Raw genomic sequence first — 7,764 nt, 5'->3', positions numbered from 1 at the left:
GTCCAGAAAACAGGAGTCCCACAGAGAACTTCATCGTACTCCACAACAGACTGCGCAGATGTTGTGAGCGGAAGCTTGGAGGAAAGTTTGGCCTCTTCACACAAGCAACAAACAAGGACCCAAGGAAATGCCACAAATCCTACCAGAGTGCATTTAAAATATGCAGAAGGAAAAACTCCGTCTGTCAAAGCTGGGTCAAGAGCTGCAATGCCCTGCCAACTGGAGTCACTGTCCCTGGCACTGTTTGAGAGGCATCAGTATGAGGAGCTAGGAGAAATGGGTTAGCAGCCTGTGGTAGCAACAGAAATGGAAGGACGGGGTCAAATAGAGGATCTTGCAGATCCCTTCCAGCCCTGGGATTCTATGTTTCTATGACACAACACCACAAGCAACACAAAGGGTTTAGCACATTTATTGTCCACGCTCTCCAGAAGAAGATGGCAGCTTCACTATAAAAATGGAAGAGACACAACCAAGTGTTAAGAGTACAGATGAAACAACTCAAACACAGCTACTGACCAAAACCAACACCTATAACACAGATCCAAAGCACGATCAGTACTGAAGACCTATGAGAACGCAAGAGAAAACACACAAGCTAAGACAAGATGCTATGGCATAATCAAAACAAGCAACAATTCACTGCAACAGCAATAAGATCATGCACAATAACAAAGACAAGTAGCATCACCACACACACACGCAAAGACTGCAAAATACAAAACCAGACACCCGATGCTCCAAAAAAGCCCACCGCTACACTACACAAAACAATTGAAGATAAGCAACTCAAAGAATAGAAAAATATAATTACACAAATCACAGCAAGAAGAACATGACCAAAAAAAAGACAATAACATGAGGAAGAAGGAAGACTGAGAGCAAAGGCAGTGAAGTCACAGATCCAGAAACTGATTCAACAACTGGGACTGACACTCACACATAAATAAACACATTACATGTGTTAGTAAGAAAACTTACTGAGTCCATCAAGAAACCTAGAACACCATCCGCTACAAATCCACACATACTAACAGCAAAAGTTGAAGGTAACCCCAAAGAAGACAAGACAGACAGCCAAGCCCAACAAACAGATGCAACAACTCAAGTGATGATTATTTCAAGTAAGTTTTTACTACTCATTCTACAACACCTTCTAAGCATACAGCTGTTCATAAGAACCAAATCTACTGAACCTTTAAGATTATACTGCCAACTTAGTTCAATAATCAGAACAGCACCTAGCATTACAAATAGCATAACCCTTCAAGATCAACACCAATTAACTGTAAAGAAAAGCAATTAGAATGACATTCACAACAATTACATTGAAGTCAAAGACACATCCCCAACACATCCGATCCCAGCAATGAAGGCAACAACCACAGAAGACAAAAGCCCTGCATGAAAACAAAGACAAAAACAGGCACAGCTAATTGCGTAACAAGACACACACAAGATAAACTGCAATAGAAAGATAAGCGAGCAAAAAGTCAAAGACGAGGGCAAAAGAAACCGCTAGCAGAAAGAAAAGAACAAGGCCCAGAAACAGCAAAGACCGACACAATTCATGCAAATAAATAAACTAAGGGAAAGCAAAACCGAAACAGAATAGAAAACAAAGACAAAAAAACCACCATGGGAGATCAAAAACCAAGCTAAGAACACAGCACAACATACACAAACAAAAAGCAATTACCAAACACAGAAAAAACCAGTAAAAAAGAAAAACCACAGAAAGGTAACACTAAAACTGGCAAAAAAACCTAACAAGAACAGTAAAGAAACCCAAGAGCCAAAATTAATGAAAATACCTAGACCAAACCAAAGTAAATAATGAAAACAACCCCCCCCCCAAAAAAAAGCTATAACAAACGCAAACAACAGCCACTATAAGTAAACCCATAGCTAGAAACAAAAAGAAGCCTATGAAAGCCTACAAGAAAAAATGGACAAAAGACACAGTAAAATACAGAAACAAACAACAAAAACAAGCAATCACACACACACCACCACCACCACATGCAAGGACACAACAATAACAGCCATACAAAGCAAATGTAAATGGAAAAAGAACAAAACCCACCAACCACAAACAAAAATCCCAACAAAGTAAAGTTACCACACTGGGCACAAACACAACACAAAGACAAAACACCAATAAAACTTGAAACAAAACCAACGAGAAGCCCCACGAAAACAGAACACAAAAGCCAATGTGACAATGAAGCTAACATGCAGGAAAGAGCAAAGGCAAAAGCATGAGGAACCAAAAAAAAAAAAAAAAAATAAGAAACACGCAAAGAAAGCAAAAATATATCCAAAAAGCAAGGAAAGCACCCACAGAAAGTTAATGCAAAAGCAAAAACAGAGGCCCGCAAAACATGAAGGCAATGACTAAAACAAGCAAAAAACCAAGGAGAAACTAAACCAAAGGCAAAGCCAAAAGCAAAACACAACACCTAACAGAACAAAACAAATACAACACAAACAGCATGACAAAACAAATGGAAACCACTCACACAACACTCAGAGAAAACAAATGACAAACAGCACAGAAAATCAAAAGAAGAAAACCCATGGGAAACCTAACCACAAACCTAACGACACCAACAGAGAACAAAAATCTACAAGTAATGGAAAAAACACCAGACAGGAACTAAAAGGGAAAACAAACTAAGAAAACACCCACAGAAAATCAAAAACCAGCAAAGCACCTGCAGAAGGCAAAAACCAAAGCACCCCCAAAAAGCTAAAAAAACAAACACAGCACTACAGAAACCTTAAAGAAAAGCAGAGGCGACGCAGAGTAGAACACCAAAGCAAACCCAAACCAAATGCAAAAATGGTCACAATGCACAGCACAACACGAAACCAAACTGAATGCAAAACCCAGGGAAAAGCAAGACCAAAGAAAGAAAACCAAAACCAAACGCGAAGGCAAACCAAACATGCAGCAGAAGCAAAGAACAACTGAAACATAAGAAAAACACTCACACAGTGCTAAAACAAACTCAAAACACCACCGAAGAATAACGAAATCCAACACCGAGGCAAAGAGAACACCCAGGAAAAACTGAACCAAAAGGTAAAGGACAACACACAAGGAAATCCAGAGCTAACACAAAGGAGAAAACAGAAAACGCCCACAGAATACAAAAGAAAAGGTAAATGATACAACAACTGAAACACAAAGGCAAAAAAAAACCAAAACCAAACAAAAGACCCAAACAAAACTAAAACAAACGCTAATAAAAAGGCAAGCAAAACTGCCACAGAAAGCCAACACAAAGGTAAAGGGAACAGGAACAAAAAAAAATCAGGAAGAAAACAAACAGAAAAAGACCCAAACCTGTAAACAACCCCAAAACACAACAAATATTCCAGGAAATGCTTAACAAGGCCACACTACCCAATAGGAAAAAACTCAACTACAGACAATGCACTTACCTCTTTGGATGACCCAACTCAACTTTGGATGACTTCAACTCAAAGTAAGCATTCAAGCCTCTCAAGGACACTAACCTTTCTGTTTCTTCCCACATACTTGAAGAGCTGCAAACTTCACAGTGGGCTTCTTAACCCGCACAGAAATGCCACACTTCTGAACAACCACCTGTCCAACACAAAAAATGTTAACAACTGAACCCAGCACATATAAGCTTGCCCCTCTTCCACAAATACGCCCTGTACAGCTCCAATCTGAAAACAAGATCCCTACTTCCAAGCCCAAAAAGCTGCTGACTACTCAACTCACTGCAGGGATGCAGACATCAACAATCAAGGCAGCATTGCTAATCTATATCAACTCAACAACCTTATGTCTACTTAAAAACAATCACCACCCTATTGTAAAGGAAACCAGGAGCACATCACAAGCCTCTGGCAACACATACCTCACAAACTCGAGTCTGCAACCCACCTGTTGAAACTACAAACCAACAGACAAGCACTCCCGCTTCACCTGACAAACTGAAGAATGCCAGTACTGCCAGAGAGAACAAGATATCCTGGAAAGAAAGAAAACAGGAAAAACAGTCAGAGTAAAATAGCAGCAATAAATAAATAAATCAAACAATACAAAGGGTAGAAGATGCAAGCACCAAAAACCACACCAGCGTGCAAAAAAGCCCAGTGCATCAAGACTCCACAACAAAACATAATACACAAATTAGGAGAAACATCACAACAGCTACTAAAGACTCATATTCTGAGGCTATTAAGAAACTCACCTGAGCGCTGTAGCAGCCGCTCCTGGGGAGCCGCTCCGGCACAGTCCTGCAGGGCAACCCCGGCAGGGACCGCTCCGGCAGGGACCGCTCCGGCAGGGACCGCTCCGGCAGGGACCGCTCCGGCAGGGACCGCTCCGGCAGGGACCGCTCCGGCAGGGACCGCTCCGGCAGGGACCGCTCCGGCAGGGACCCCCGGGGCAGCTCCAGCAACGAACCGAGAAAAGGGAAATCCAAAACAACCCTACCTGACACTGGAGGAGGACCCCACACCACCGACCCGGAACGGGAGCCACCGACGGACTGAACTCCCTCCGCTGAAACGCGGCTTTTGAATGCGGGCGGAGGGGCGGAGCCAATGACGTCACAAACGGAAGGCGGGGCAGACGACCCGAAAGGGCGGCCGGGGGTGGGGCCGGCGTGCAGAGACATGCCCGTACGGGACACGGCGATACAGTTTAAAGGGGCCAAACGATGAGACAACAGCGGGCGGGGGACCAACGGCGGGGGGGAAGCACTGACTGGAGACGAGGGGGAGTGTCAACTGCGGCGGGGGCCAGAGGAGAGGGGAGCTGCGGCAACGCCTACGGGTGCGATGGCAAGAACGCTGACAGCGACTGCCGCAAAGATGGCAGGGGTGCGGGGATGGAGGGTGGGAGGTGGCTGGACGGCTGGAGGGCAGCAAAAGACCGAGGACCCACCATGACGATGATCGGCAGCCGATGCCAACAGGGGCAGGGTACCGTTCCAGGACTTTCAAAAGACACGATGGAAAAACTGTTGGTCAACCCCACCACAACTTGCCACTGTGAACAACACCAATGCCAAAGCTCTGTGGTGTATTCCAAGCACAAAGCAAAACTCCTACACATGTCCACTGCCTTCAAAGATCTAAAATATTGGCATTATACTCTAGGATATCCCAAACACTGCCATAAACACTCAGTACTCTCTACAGACATAACAACAACACCAGGTTCAGCAAGCATTGGCTGCCAGACAGCAAAACACTCACAGACCTGCTCATTATTCTCCATGGCACATAAAGCCTGTGCACTATGCTGAACATTGCTACCACAACCCTCACTAACTCTAAAATACCCAAACCTTGTGCCACACCCACTGGCCACGTTGGGCAGCCTCGCTAGCAGACACGGTACCCTAGAGATGTCCCAGGTCAAGCACTGAAAACCTTAAGAAAATAGTCACAGCCTCAAACAAACCCACAAGATCTACTAGCTGGGGACCCCACTCACAGGATAGCTGTTGAAACTCGATGACGTGTCAAATCCCTTTCAAGCCTGAACAATCCAGGATTCTAAGATGCAATAATTCTGTCTGTAGTCTACCTAGACTTCAGCAAAGCCTCTGACAAGGTCTCCCACGATATGCTCCTGCAGAAACAGGCTGCCCGTGGCCTGCATGGGTGTACTCTTCTTGGAGTAAGGAACATGCTACACAACTGTGCCTCACAGATAGTACTTAATGGAGTTAACTCCAGCTGGTGACCTGTTACAACTGCTGTTCCCCAGGGGCTGGTACTGAGGCCCATCTTGTTTAATGTCTTTACTGAGGACCTACATGAGGAGACTGAATATAGCCTGAGTGTACAGATAACACCAACTTCAGAGGTAGTACAGATCTGCTTGACAGAAGGAGGCCCTTCAGACAGATCTAGATAAGCTGCATTACTGGGCTGAATAGAATGGGATGACATTCAACGAGGCCAAGTGCCGGATCCTGCACTTTGGCCGCAATCACCCCATACAGCTCTATACACTTCTATCAGATTGGCTCAATAGTACTCAATTGGTACTCAATAGACAGCTAGATGACAGACTACAAGATATGGCTAAGTACCACATGGTAGTAATGCGTTGGCAGCACATTTGAACTACATACTCTTGTAGATCCTTCCAAACCTTGTGATTCCATAGTAATACAGTTCTGTACATACTCTAACACAAAACCACAAAACATCAGGGATTGGAAAGCACCTTCACAGAACATCTAGTCCAATGCCTGAGCGGGAGCAGGAATCCAAACGGGCTATTAATATCTGCAGAGAAGAACACCCTACAACCTCTCTTTACAGCCTGTACCTGTGTTCTCTCACACTCACAATAAAGAAGATGGATCTCAAATTTTAAGCAGAACCTGCTCTGTTCAATCCAGCACCCATTACTGCTGCTCATATCACCAAATGTCACTGACAACAGCCTTCCTCAATTCTACTCACACCCAGCCTAGCTGTATTTATATACACAAATAACATCACACCTCAGTCGCCTTGAACCTAAAAACTACACGGAGAGGAGAAACACTCTGAACCTACAAATCATCCCCATTCTAATACACCACGGAATGCCATTAGCCTTCTAGGCCACGAGTGCACAGTACTGGCTCATGTTCCTCCTCCTGTCCTCCATGAAGCCCAGGTCCCTTTCACCCATACTGCGCTCCAATGGGGCGCTCCCTAACCTATAACAGTTCCTATGGTTCTTCCCACATGCAATGCTCTACTATTGCCCTTAGTGTACTTCATGAAATTCCATCCCACCCAACTCTCCTGAGAGTCTAGATCACCCAATATGTCAACAAAGCCTTCTGGCTTCTCAGGCACTCCTTGCAATTTTCTGTCATCAGCGTTCCTGACCTTGCTCTATTCCCTCATCCAAGTCATTAATGAATATAGTAAATAGCACCAGTCCCATTACCTATCCCCAAGGGACACCGCTAGACACAAGGTTCCAACTAGACACTGTCTCATGCACCAGAACTCTCCAGCTTCTTCCCTTCAGTGGCTTTGCGATCCGCCTTGCTATCCAATCATCCAGACCATGCTTCCGTAGTTTACCTGCAAACGTGCTGTGTGAGACGGTGATGAGTCCTTCACTGAAATCAATATAACCACATGCACTGCTTCACCATGAGCTCTCCAGCACATGACATCATCATAAAAAGCTATCAGGTTCATCAAAAAGGACTTCCTGTTGCTGAAGCTGTGCTGACTGCATCTAAAAACACTCTTACTCTCAATACGCATGATGCTCTGTGTCAGAGTATCGCCCCACAGAACTCCCTCAGTGTACTTTAGGACTCCACACGGAGTTCCACATGATTGGAAAGGCTTCTCACAGCCAACATGTATAATCTGGCAAAATAGGCCCCAAGCTGATAGGATCTTTGTGTTGCACATACTTGTTCATAGCCCGAAACACTAATTGAACACCTCCTGGAAGGTGGAGCCAACGCAAAACAGCTCAGGTGCAATCAATGTGACTCAATGACAGGAAGGGGCGGAGCCAAGACCCACCCCCCTCCCAAACCGCATTTAAGAGCCAGATGTGCAGGGGAGTGCATTTTCCTGGAGATCCCTGCCAACCTATGACCTTCCAAAGGTAAACATATTCTCTTTTGTTTCTATAGCCACAGGTCCTGGGCTTGGCCTTATTCTTGTTCAATGCAAATTGTGACAATGCTGTCAGGCTGTCATTACTGTGATTTTTATCAAGGCTGTTCATGTAATCTACCT

General features: G+C 44.8%; 1 long non-coding RNA gene across 1 annotated transcript; it reads right to left on the bottom strand.

Moving 5' to 3' along the window:
* Positions 1-396: 396 nt before the first annotated feature.
* On the bottom strand, positions 397-3,757 carry LOC121113449. The gene is made up of 2 exons (XR_005862410.1): positions 3,526-3,757; positions 397-449 (listed from the first exon to the last, which is right to left on the bottom strand). It is a non-coding gene; the product is annotated as an uncharacterized LOC121113449 (long non-coding RNA).
* Between the last annotated feature and the right edge of the window lie 4,007 nt (positions 3,758-7,764).

This window comes from Gallus gallus, chromosome 9 (genome assembly GCF_016699485.2).
Source record: "Gallus gallus isolate bGalGal1 chromosome 9, bGalGal1.mat.broiler.GRCg7b, whole genome shotgun sequence".
In the NCBI taxonomy this organism is placed as follows: Eukaryota; Metazoa; Chordata; class Aves; order Galliformes; family Phasianidae; genus Gallus; species Gallus gallus.
Note: the sequence above shows the minus strand (reverse complement) of the source record. Positions and strands in the feature narration are given on the sequence as shown.